The following is a 12139-nucleotide window of genomic DNA, read 5'->3' on the forward strand; positions in this document are numbered from 1 at the left end:
TTGCTAACCACTCATATAGTCATACAGTTGACATTTTGAAACTTTTGAGACCAAAGAAATAAATTGGACCATGTAACAAAAAGTTGCAAAAGCTATCAATGAGTTGACAATAAAAGTCATATTACTAGCAGGGCCCATTCTGCCTCATCTGTAGGCTTTTGTAACAGCTGCAGTTTTGGAAGAGAAGGAAATGTTTTGACAATTAGGGTAAGCAAATTGCAAAGGGAAATATGGTAGTAAGTTACCAATGGAGTCCTTAAATAAAACATACCATTTCTAATGTGGTCCTAATGCTATTCAGCCTTCTATTAGCAGACACCTCTGGATAGCCACAGGCAAGCATCAAATATACAGTAGTTTATAATGGTAATTCATACAGTGATAAAGCAAAAGCATAACTATACAATGAAAAAATACACAAACTGAAATTTGCTTCTAGGCAAAGCCTTGATTTCTATAAACAAATTAATGTGCAGACTTTACTTCATTGATGTATTAAGAAATTACTTACATATTTCTTTTCTTCTTTCTTTGTCTTTTCTTTATGATTTAGAATCAGATACTGGTTTATCTGGTGTGTATAGTCAGGAATGTAACGGACCCTAATGTATGCTGACCCTAATGTAGAATGACATTTGCAGTGCAAGAAATGTTTCTCATTTTCAGTAAGAAAACAAACAGATGTGAATATACTGAATATACTGGGGGAAGGCAAATCTGGTATATTATTTACAGTAGTTGTGGATACAAGAATTCTACTAATAATGGCCTATGTAAGCTATGTATCATTTAAATAAGATCTCTTATATTCAGAGAAGCTAGTTAAATGGATGTTTTTGTTTCTTTCTTATAATTGGAGTGGGTTTTGGATTGTTTTTGTTTGTTTAGTTGGTTGGCTTGTTTTGATTTTCTTTTTTTTTTTTTTTTTTCTTTATTTCTGGCCAGACTAGTGAGAAGGGTTTGGAGATTTCAGTCATCTTTTGAATGACTTCTAGAGTAGTTATTTGTTCATTTCTAAATAAAGACATTCAAACCTTATCCTGGATTTCCCAGTTCACTTTCTGTAATGCCAATATTTGGCATAGGCTTTAAAAACACACGCCTGTCATACAGTGCCTCATAAATTATCTTCAGACATGAGTAGGCAATGAGAAGATGGTTCTTTTGGTTCTTTTTTTTTTTTTTGCCAATTTTTTCTTGTTTTCTTGCTGCCCATTAAATTTGAGACCCATTCACTGAAATTACAAACTGTTATGTTGTTGTGAGGTGGAAGTAAACTAAACTTGCTTGAATCAAGAAATCCTAGGCCAGTGAAGCACCAAATAGCTACGTTACAACAGCTACCATGTTATGGAAACTTGACCTTGACAATCATGATGTGAAAGCTTCAATAATTCAATATCTTTTCAAGTTATTCCGTTATAAAGCATAAGACTTTAAAGCCTTAAGAACCTAGATAAGAAATTCTGTATTCATAGTTAGCCCATCCATCTTCTTACTCCTATTTAATGCATTGTGAAATTTAATTACTTTTATTCTAGAAATACACTTAGCCCAAAATATACCTGGTTTTTAAAAAATAAATATTACTCTTTGTTATTAAATCTTAAACATTTTTCAATCTTTGCATTCAGGACCCACTATCTTCCAGTCTTTTGAATGAACATTTCATTGTGATTCTCCTGAATTATAAGTGTATATTCTTGGTTAGAATTTTAAAGTTTTAAGTGATGGGACACACCTTCTCTGCAAAGGCTGAGCGTGTTTTTTATGAAGGCGTCCTTTAGGTACAAACTACAAAGTCAGCTGCTTTGACAGCAATGGAGAATTTGCAGTAGGCCATCTCCTAGAGGCTTTATGTTGTCACAATGAAACAGGAATTAGAGATGCCTATAGAAGGACAATAAGTAAAAGGAGTCAAAGCCCAGAAATGCTCCAAAATTAATAAAATACATCCTCAACAAGCGGAGAATGACACTTTCCAACTGGGTTCACTTACCAATCCAATCATCTTGGATTAATGAGTAGGTACACATACACATGATTTATTGGAAGGCTTGGTGTTAGTCAACTTTCTATCAATTATCTGCAGGTTTATGGCTGAATTTTCTAGGAAACTGACAAATTGAACCTGGGCATCTATTTCATAAAATTAGATCTTCCATGGTTAGAGATCAAAGAAAAGAAGGTTGCAACTGGCGGGAATAAAGGATGCATTGACAAATGCGTTAAAGCTGACTGCTCTGAGATGAATGAGAATGCATGATGAGTGCTCTTTGATATAGTTGTAGCTATGCTAGTCAATGACTTTTAAACTCATATCCTGTTGTGTAATACTCCTTAAAATCAGATTTCTAGTGTGGACAATCTCATCTGTTCTATCACATGCTTCTCTTGGGACAGTAGTAGAGCTCATTAAATGGAAATTTATAAGATTACTAAGGAGACAAGATGAATATAATTTTATGTCTAATTCCCTGCCCACAGCTGCAGTGATCTAATTCTAATGGCTAGTAAAGATACAGGATGAATGTGCATGAGATGTATCAGATTTAAGTGGTAAAAACTATTTCTGGAAATAGGACTTGAGACTGAATAATTTTGGGACAAATTATACTTGGCAGAAGATATTACTGCCTTAGTGCTAGTAGATACTGAATCTTCAGGGCAGAAAACATGCCACAGAAAAATATATTTTAAAGACTTTTGTGTTCATCAGGTGGAGTAACTGAAATAGGAAGCACTTTCTGATTTGGATTTGTCCTATGGATCACAACTGGGCTGTTCAGCTCAGCTTGATAGCAACAAGGGTTTGCATCTTAGAAATAAAAACTTCTATTTCCAGAGAGCTGTTTCGTCAATCACACTGTAAAAGTAATTGAAAAACATAAGGAGGAAAATTGTGCTAATATAGGAACTTTGAAAAAAAAAATATGCTACAAACATATTGTAAAAATATGCTTTGTTAGGCCATTTGTATGAAGAGTGAGTGATTATTAATTTTAAAGGAACTGAGATTGAATTACTTGAAATATTGAATCCTTCTCCTCTAAAGGCATCTCTTCTTGCTTTCTGAGCAGTTTCTGGGCAGTGCTCTTCTGAGATCAGCATTTCAATGTCCTTTGATGCATTGTCCTCTATTTCCCTCAGTACAATCCAATTCAGCAACATTCACTGGTTATTCTCTAGTTACCCTTTCAGTTATTTATGAATCACTGTTTATATATAAACATTTACCTGGATTTAAATGTATTAAGTATACCTAGTGAATATGAAATGTGTTTCTACCTGCATGAGGTCTAGGCCTCTCCATTCCTTAAGAGTACTGTTCATTGCTCCATCATAAATCATGATACTCCCAAGTAAGAATTTTCAGGTACTGTGGACCAACGAAATGAGGATTTTTTTAAATCCCCATGTATCATGGGATTTTGGTACTTAATTAATGAGGATGTGTTCATAATTATGGCTGTGTTTTGTTTGTTGTTTTTTTTTTTAAATAAGATATGAAAGAGGGACATGGAGTTTCATATTTTTCTAATGAACTGAGATCTGAACTTGAATCTACATGTGGAATTTATTAAACAGGCTTTAGTGGCACTTGCATGTTTCCCTTTTTTCTTACTGTTTCATATTAAGCCTGGAGGGAGCTGGGCATGATTTTCCCTGTAATTTATGGCATTTGTGTCTATTTGCAACAGTTGTAAAAATACTGTATAAACAGAAACATCATAAAACACTCATAAAAAAAGTCTTCTAAAGCCAGCAAAAAGACAGACTTCCCATGGCAGCTAATGGTACAAAGGTGAATTATTCCCCAGATGCAATGACATTAAAATTTGCTGTCTTTGTAATACTGTTTTAGCATGTATTTATGATATCAAAATAAATAGAAAGTAAAAACTATATAAAAGGAAATTTGATGCCATGATATTTCTTGATTATGGGGAAGAGTGACTCAAAATTAAGGGAGCAAATTTGTGATGAGGCTATGCAAACTCGTCTAGAAGGGATGATTTTACCAGCCGCATTCCTTCTTATAATTGAAGAATGCTTTTGTTATAAGTGGATAGTGACCTTCCCAAAATGGCAAATACTGTTTCAAGGGAATCTCTGAAAAACATTCTACTTACCAATTATTCTTTTTCCCAGGTCTAAGCTTCATGCTGTTTATTTTCTCTTCACAGTTTAAAAAGGCAGGACACTGAGTCTTAGGTTTTATTAATTTCTTCTCTATCTTCCACTGTCGTAGTCAAAGCTTTCCATTTGGCACTGCAACAGGCTATTAGGAAATAATAGTCTGAGTATTAAGCTTTATTCATTTCTTCTCTTTTTTAAGGATGACCTCTTTGTATTCTACCAGAAGGACAAGAACACAGTTTAATTCAACAAGCACTAATAAAATGTTACAGAATTCTCTGACTACAAAGGAAAAAAAAAAGAGAAGGAAAAAAAAAAAAAAAAAGCCCTAATTTATACACTAGATAACAGAAAAAGAGCATGGTGGAACAGAGATGGAAGAGAGTGATGAAGAAAGATAAATTTATTATTAAAACGTGAAAAATAATAGCAATTAGAAACACCAAGAAGTGTACAATGAGTCACCTACTAAGTTTGTTAAAAACATGTTATTGGATTTTTCCAGTTACTCTGAATACTTGGTGTCTTTTTTGCATCTGTTCACGTAACCATTCTTAGACCTTTATTTTCTTGAAAAATCTCCTTCTCTTCCTGTGTGGCACTGCACAGCAGCTGATAAAATCAAAATCAAATCTCTGGATTGACCTCGTGAGGGATTCTCAGCAAAGGGGTGTGAACATGGTTCTGAACCACCTCCAGTGTGAAGATGACTAGAGTTGAAAGCAGGAATAACTGTTTTCTTAGCCAGTTTGCAAATAGGTTTTATTCCTGGATTATGTGGATAGTTCAGCTTTGGCAGAAGTACTATAGCTACCTTGACAGTTTTCAGGTTTGTATATGTGGACAGGCTTCTATTTTTCTAAGTATTTTTGGTCACTGCTGACCTATTCAACCCCTGTGCTCATGTACCAGTTGGGCTTCCATCACATGAATATATGGTTTTTTCTGTGCATTTGAGTTGTTCTCATTGTAATGCTGGTTGTCTCCTGCTGTCACAGTTCTCTTGTTCTATTAGTATGAATGTCATACATTTATTGAATGACCTTTGCTTAATCTGTTCCTACATCTCTGGTGAAATTTAACACAATCTGTGAATATTTTGTGTGTTTGAAAGATAGACTGGAAATGTATGCTAAGGAGAATAGAATTGCCTCCATTTTTTATATTTTTTTCTTAAACAACTTTACAAATAAAGCTGTTGTATATGTAGAGGGCAGAATAAAATGTATGAAGTAGCACCATAGTTCATTTTTCCTAAAATGATATATTTCAATGAAGAAATGTATATGTAAAAAAAAATATTCCAGCAAGTTGAGAAAAAATGTCAGTGTCATTATGAAATTGACACAATACCTATACCTGACACTATCTTTTGTTTTTGCAAATAGTTATAACCTTTATTTTTTAATGTCCATTTGAGTCCTTGAAATTATTTATGTTGCTTATAATCAATATCTTATGGTCTTGCTAGGTGTAAGAGAATTCACAATTCCAGGATTAGGATCAGGATTTGAAAGAACTGGAATTAGTTTATGTATTTCTGGAGGCAGATCGTTTCAAGAGATTAGAACATTCAATGATTAGAGTGAGGCAAACAGGTTTATATGAACTTTGTCACAGCACAATAAACTTCCTTCATGAATGTTACCTTATTCAAATCTGGAATTTACTGGTTTAGCATTAAATTCTGGGACATGGAAACACAGATTAGTTGGAGACCTTTCATACAGATGTGTCTGAGAATTGCTCAGACAAAAGCCATTCCTTTCCAGTAGTTCTTGCAAACAAGACTGAAAAAAAGCTTGTGACCCTCATTCATACTGGTGCAAAACATGTCCCAACCACAAGAATTTGCAGGCTAACAAACTGAGAAGAAATTCAATATAGACACCAAAGAATTAATTCTAGAAAACTAGACATTTTCCCCAATTGCATATTGGTACCATATTTATGTGTCTTCTAGACTGTTCTTTATGTACACTGTCATTGCCTAAAAACCTGTCACCCTTTGAGATGTAGATTTAAAAGATTAAATCTGAAGAGGAATGTAACACCAGTATTCCACACCAGAAATACATCTAGCTGTGAGTGGAGTCTTTAACAGTTCTCTACTCCTATTCATCTGAAAAAAACATTCTGGAAACCCCAAAGAGAGCAATTCGGGAAATTTCCTTCTAAGACTTATTAAATAGTATTTGCATTATGAACAGAACTGTGAGAATACATATTTTTTCAAATTTTTACTCTATGCTATTTATGCTATTTTTCTGTGAATGTGCTCATTATCCCTTGCAATATCTAATCCTTATTAGAATCCTTGATTTCAGTAGGGTCAGTAGCTTAATCATGCAGTATTTAAAGAATTTTTTTCTGACCTTTTGACTTCATTCAATGTTCCTTATGAACATATTTTAACAGAAAACATTTATATATCCTAGATTTTTATTTTCTAATTATTGAAATTACAAACACGAACATGGTAGAATTTAATCAAAATTAGTTTTCAAGGCTTGTACTTAGAAAATGGTAAAAATAATTATAAATGTTATTCTTCTGCAGAAAAGGAGAGGAACTTTTCAGAGAGAGTGAGAGATCTGGTTTAGAAATATAGATATATATATAGATATATATATATAATATTTATGCATTATATTTTTATATATATATATGCAAAAATTAATTCTGAGTTTACTCGTCAAAACAAAACAACAAACAATTGGAAAGCACGCTGGATTTGGTCCAAATGCTCATTTGCAATCTTGGTTTCTTTGTTCAGACATCAGTTCTGCTGAGTATTTACATTGCAGAATGTAAACTAATTTATGGCACTTACATCATTACCTAACATGCTGTTAATCATCTTCCATGCTGTGAAATGCTCTAATGTGCTATAAAATACAGCCTTTCTCTGGTTCGGAATACTCTTGATTCATTGCTTACACTTTTCCTTTAAGGAACTGAAACGGATGTTTTCAAGATGCTGTCTATATATCTAATGGGACTCGAAGAATAACACAACCATACTATACACAGATGTTTCACACTCTTTCTGTACTGACTTCCCTTTAGGGTCATTTTATTTCCCTTCATAAGAAAATTGCTATAACAAATGGAGGGGCAAATGTTTTATTCGTACTGGTTACAAATGCATTGAAGAGCATCACAAAGACAACATGGAATTCATTGGTAGTATGGTGCACCATCAAAAGCATGGTACACAACATTTTGTCAGAGAATAACATACTGAAAATCCTCTCTGCTGTCTTTAATTATATAAATATTTGTTGGAACCAAAGTTTTATGTCCTGTGGTATTTTATTAGCTATGAAGGTTGGTTGTGCTGACTTTACTTTCCCCCAAAGTCTATACCCCCTTCATTGTTCCTTCTGAAATTCAGTATTTGGAGAAATTAGCTTATTTAAGCTGTTTTCAACATGGATTTCTCTTTTGTGAGAACTGATGAACTAACAAACAAAGTGTTTTAATCACAGGGCACACATGGAGTGGTCAGCAGCAGTGCAGCTTTTCCACCTCCAGTTAGTAGGCTTCAACTGAAAAGGGTGGACTCTGGAACTATTAAATATGGCTAGATTCAGTGGCTTAGTCAATGATATCTGTAGTCTTCTTTGCTATGACTATAATTATGTGCATATTTTGGTCTTGATTTTTTTATATTTCTGTACAGATTTCAGACTTCTGATTCTGAGGAACTAGATAGGTATCAGTGCAAACTCATTCCACAAAAATCTGTGAAAAAAGATTTTTAATAATATTTATATTATTTATTGCAATAATTATTGTAGTATTATTAGTGTATTCAAACACATAAGTCTTTGTATATGTTTATGTACTCATCTGACTTATCCACTTCACACCACTGACACAGATGCCAGCTTCAACTGTATTTGTTGGTAACCTTCCTAATTACCAAGTACATCAGTTTTAAGAAGTAAAAATTTGTGATTGCATTAAAACTGCAGGTAGTGATAAACCTATTTCTGGAAATCTGAAATTTTGAGATCCCATCATGAAAACTCTAATATTTGGCCATAGGGAAGAGATGAAGGAAAGGATAAAGAAACAATACAGAAAGATGCAATAAGCTCTGCTATCACATGCAAACACGCAAAGAGAGCCATATGATGATTTTTGTTTTAAATGTAGCTCACAGTGTTTATGGATCGATAAATATTGCAAGTCAATTTGTGAAAGAGTGTGGAATGCTTGTAGGATTTTTCCCTCATTTACAGTTTGCGATAAGTTTCTCTGCTTATGTTAATTTTCCTATTTTTCATCTAGAAACTGTATTTCAGTAGTACATCTGCCATATGCTACCACAATCTATCCTAAAGTTGGATGCCTTTCATTAATAAATTAAGTAATTATCATTTATATGCTTACCCCAGCCCCCTAAAAATATCATTTGGGATTTTTAGTCATCAAAGGGTAATGAATTTTCTTCTCAGATAGCATAAGTCTTATACAGTTGCCTTGACTGAAATTAAGTCCTTACTGAGGAAAAACAAAGTACTTCCACACTGAGTGACTAGCTCAGTTTAGCAATCTCACTATAAAATTCTAAAAGACACAAAAGACAGACTACAGCTAATTCTTATGAGTATAAGCAGTTGACAGGGGTTTTGTTGACAAGGATTACTGCTGTGTTTCTGGTCTGTTAAGCTACATATCTCAGAATAAAAAAAATACATTTCTGTTTTTTCTTTGAAAAGTAAAACCAATACCTGACACTATTCTTTTTTTCCTCAGAAGGGGATATGATCTTACTCTCATTAATTACAGGGACTAAGGGGATGGCAAATGTCAATTTCTTATCTAAGTAACAATATCTTACGAAGAGATGAAGTTCTAGTCTTTGAAATTTAACAGCTGTTAAAAAAGCATCTTCCTAAAAGTGGACTACACCTATCAAACTTAATTCAACAACTATAGACTCCCTGGTTTATTAGCCAATCTGTTTCCTACCTGTTAAGGAAACATGGGAACTAATATACACTGAGAGATAAAAGGCCTTTGGAAAAAAAAAAAAAGTCATCATATAGTATGCAATGTTTTACATGTCAATAGTGATCTTGCTTCAGTTTTGATATTTGCTTTTCTAAACACTAAATGCAATTAGACCTAACCAATTTCTCAAGGCCTGCAGCTGTCATTCTCGGAATGAAGAAGACTAAAATAAAAATAAAATCTAGAACATGCAATCCCCTCCCCAAAACACAGCTCATGCCAAAGAACTTCAAATTTTGCTTCTGTCCAAAAAGAAAAATCCAGTTGTATCAAGTCTAAGAGCTTCTAGCTGATCTGGGATGCTTCACCCACAGGAGCTCATCTCTTTTTTGGTGGTGTTGCAATGGTGCATGAGAAGCACCAGCAGATGGGTTCAGTTCAATTAATTGGTCAAGTCCACTCTGTTGTCTGGTCATGGTCTGGAAGACAAAAGTGGAGCTTTGCATCTCTACGATAAATTTCAGTCTGAAGTGAATATATATAGTTGAGTTTTAAAATCTGTTTATAAAAGAAATGCTGTTAGACATTTAGATTATAACCATTGTTTTTAATGCGATTGGTAACTGATGTGTTAGGGCACATTGGGATGAATGAATTAGAAATAACTGTCCATCACCAAGCCCTCTACAAGTATGCTTTCTACCAGCTCACATGGTATACACCTGCAGCTGAATGGCAGAATGGGATGGGGATTCTGTAGAAAGAAAAATCTTCTGTTTTAGAGCCTTGAACAGAATTTTCTTCTCCAGTCTTCTAGAAGCTTTGTGTTCTGCCCTTCTCTGGCTTTGTATGCTTTTTGCTTCAGAAAATCTGACACTTCATTTAGATATGGCTACGTTAGCTTTTGCTGCCAAACAACAAAAATAAAAGAGCAATTCTGTAAGGGAAAAGAAAAATCAGCACTTTCTGAGGCAGTTGTATGAAGCCATAGATACAACCATCTAAACAATAATTAGGGCCTAATCATTTCAAGAATAAATATAGCTTCTAGTAATTCTGTGTCCATTACATATTGTGGGGTAGTAAGGGGAGAAAAGGAACTGGGGAGAAAAGGAACTGGGAAGAAAAGGCACTGGAAAGATTCCCCATAATTTTGTTATTTTACTCTTACTTCTTGGTAAACCCACTCTATTAAATCTTTTGTGATAAGACTTGAATTCATTTTTTTTAAATATATTGAATGAAAATACTCCCTTTACTACTAACACCTTGTTACCGACAAATAGCTAGAGACCCATGCACTTTGTTTGAGCAAAGCATAAACTCTTACAGCAGCATCTGGATTACCATTATGTCTGGGTCAAAGACTTGTTTACAGCAAGTATGGAAGGTCTATTTTTTTTTGCCCTGACACTGTACGGTTTGTATTATCATTCCAGAGCATTATATTATAGCATGTAATACATATATCATACCTTTCATAAAATACATACAGCATTTTGGCATTCCTTTAGACTTACTACTGGATTTATTTAACAGATGTTTACATTCTAACTAGTACATCCATTTTGTAAGGGTTTATATAACACATATAGACTTTGACTGTGTTAGAATTCTGTTACCCTTCTGTTTGAATTCATAAAGAGTTTACCTACTTTTTTTTTTTTTTTTTTCATTTTCATTGCTCTTCTAGGCACCACTCAAGGCAAAAATCACTAAAAGCTCCACTTGAGAGCCTCACTTATAATTTTTGTTTCTGAGGCTAAAGAGTATTTCTGTCTGTAATGATCTAAAATAAACCCTGGGCAATTCTGAATTTGTAGTCATGTAAACTCATTAAAATTTTGGTAATCTTTGTGGCCCTACAGGAATCTTTAAAATATTCAAATCCCTTACTCTTTTGTATCATTATCAGATTCATGAATTAAAAAAAAAAAAAATAGAAGACTATGAAGAAACTCAAAAGATCACCTAGCCTACCTCCTGTTCAGCGGTTTAGGATCACGTAAGGTAGGTACTTTTCAATATGCAATTGAAACCACAAAGGAAATTCTTCAGCATCCCTAGTTAGTCCATTTCTATACTAAATTTATCCTAAATTTTTCCTAAATTTTTTACATTACTAAATGTATCCTAAATTTTGCAAAAACCCCCATGATTATTTTCTTACCTTATTGACCAGAGAGTACGGTAAATTATTATTTTTTATAATAGCCTCTTAGATATTTAAAGAACATTTTCATGTTTTTCTTCAGTCTTTTATTCTGGAGAGTAAGCAATTATTTTAGCTTTTCATCTTTGTTTTCCAAGCCTTCTTAGTGACAAAAATTAAGATAGATAAACAAAGGTGCTAATTTGCCTATCCTTCCTGTACAATGGAATTCAAAAGACTGAATCTCTCCTAAAAGGCAATCAAGAGAAAGAGCTTATTTTACAAACCCTACATGACTTTCTGTGTGCTCATGATGGAATATTTCAGAATAGCCTCTGCCATACAGGGCTGCAATGCTCTGGCTGAGGTCTCCACACTACTGAGCAGAGCAAGATGATTTTTTTCATGTCCTTTATCCTCCTTATGCATTCCAGAAAGATGCTTGTCCCATTTACACTGGTGTTCTGTGCTTGACCCTTCTTCACTCTAACATCCACATCTTTCTCTGGAACATCCTGACTCTCTAGTTATTCTCTGTTTTGTATTTATGCATCTGATTTTCCTGGGTGTAGTTCTTTGTACTTCTCTTTATTGAAAGTCTTTTGGTTGAATTTGGATCATTTCTCCATTTATTAGAATCAGTTTGAATTCTAATCCCATTACTCAGAGTGTTTGCAAAGGTTTTTGCTGTCATCTGAAAATTATGTAGATTAATTTTGATTTTTACATTCCAAATTAATGGAATATCTCAATATTAATTAATTAATTCCAGTTAATCAAGCCTTAATGTTCCCTAGCTTAGTTCGTTCATTTTTATCTCTCAAAAAAAAGATAGCATATGAATTTCTAAATAAACAACATGGATAGTTCAGAATGCTACAT

The sequence above is a fragment of the Nipponia nippon genome, unplaced genomic scaffold (assembly GCF_047370975.1).
Source record: "Nipponia nippon isolate SJK-2023a ecotype South Korea unplaced genomic scaffold, ASM4737097v1 scaffold_11, whole genome shotgun sequence".
Classification (NCBI taxonomy): Eukaryota; Metazoa; Chordata; class Aves; order Pelecaniformes; family Threskiornithidae; genus Nipponia; species Nipponia nippon.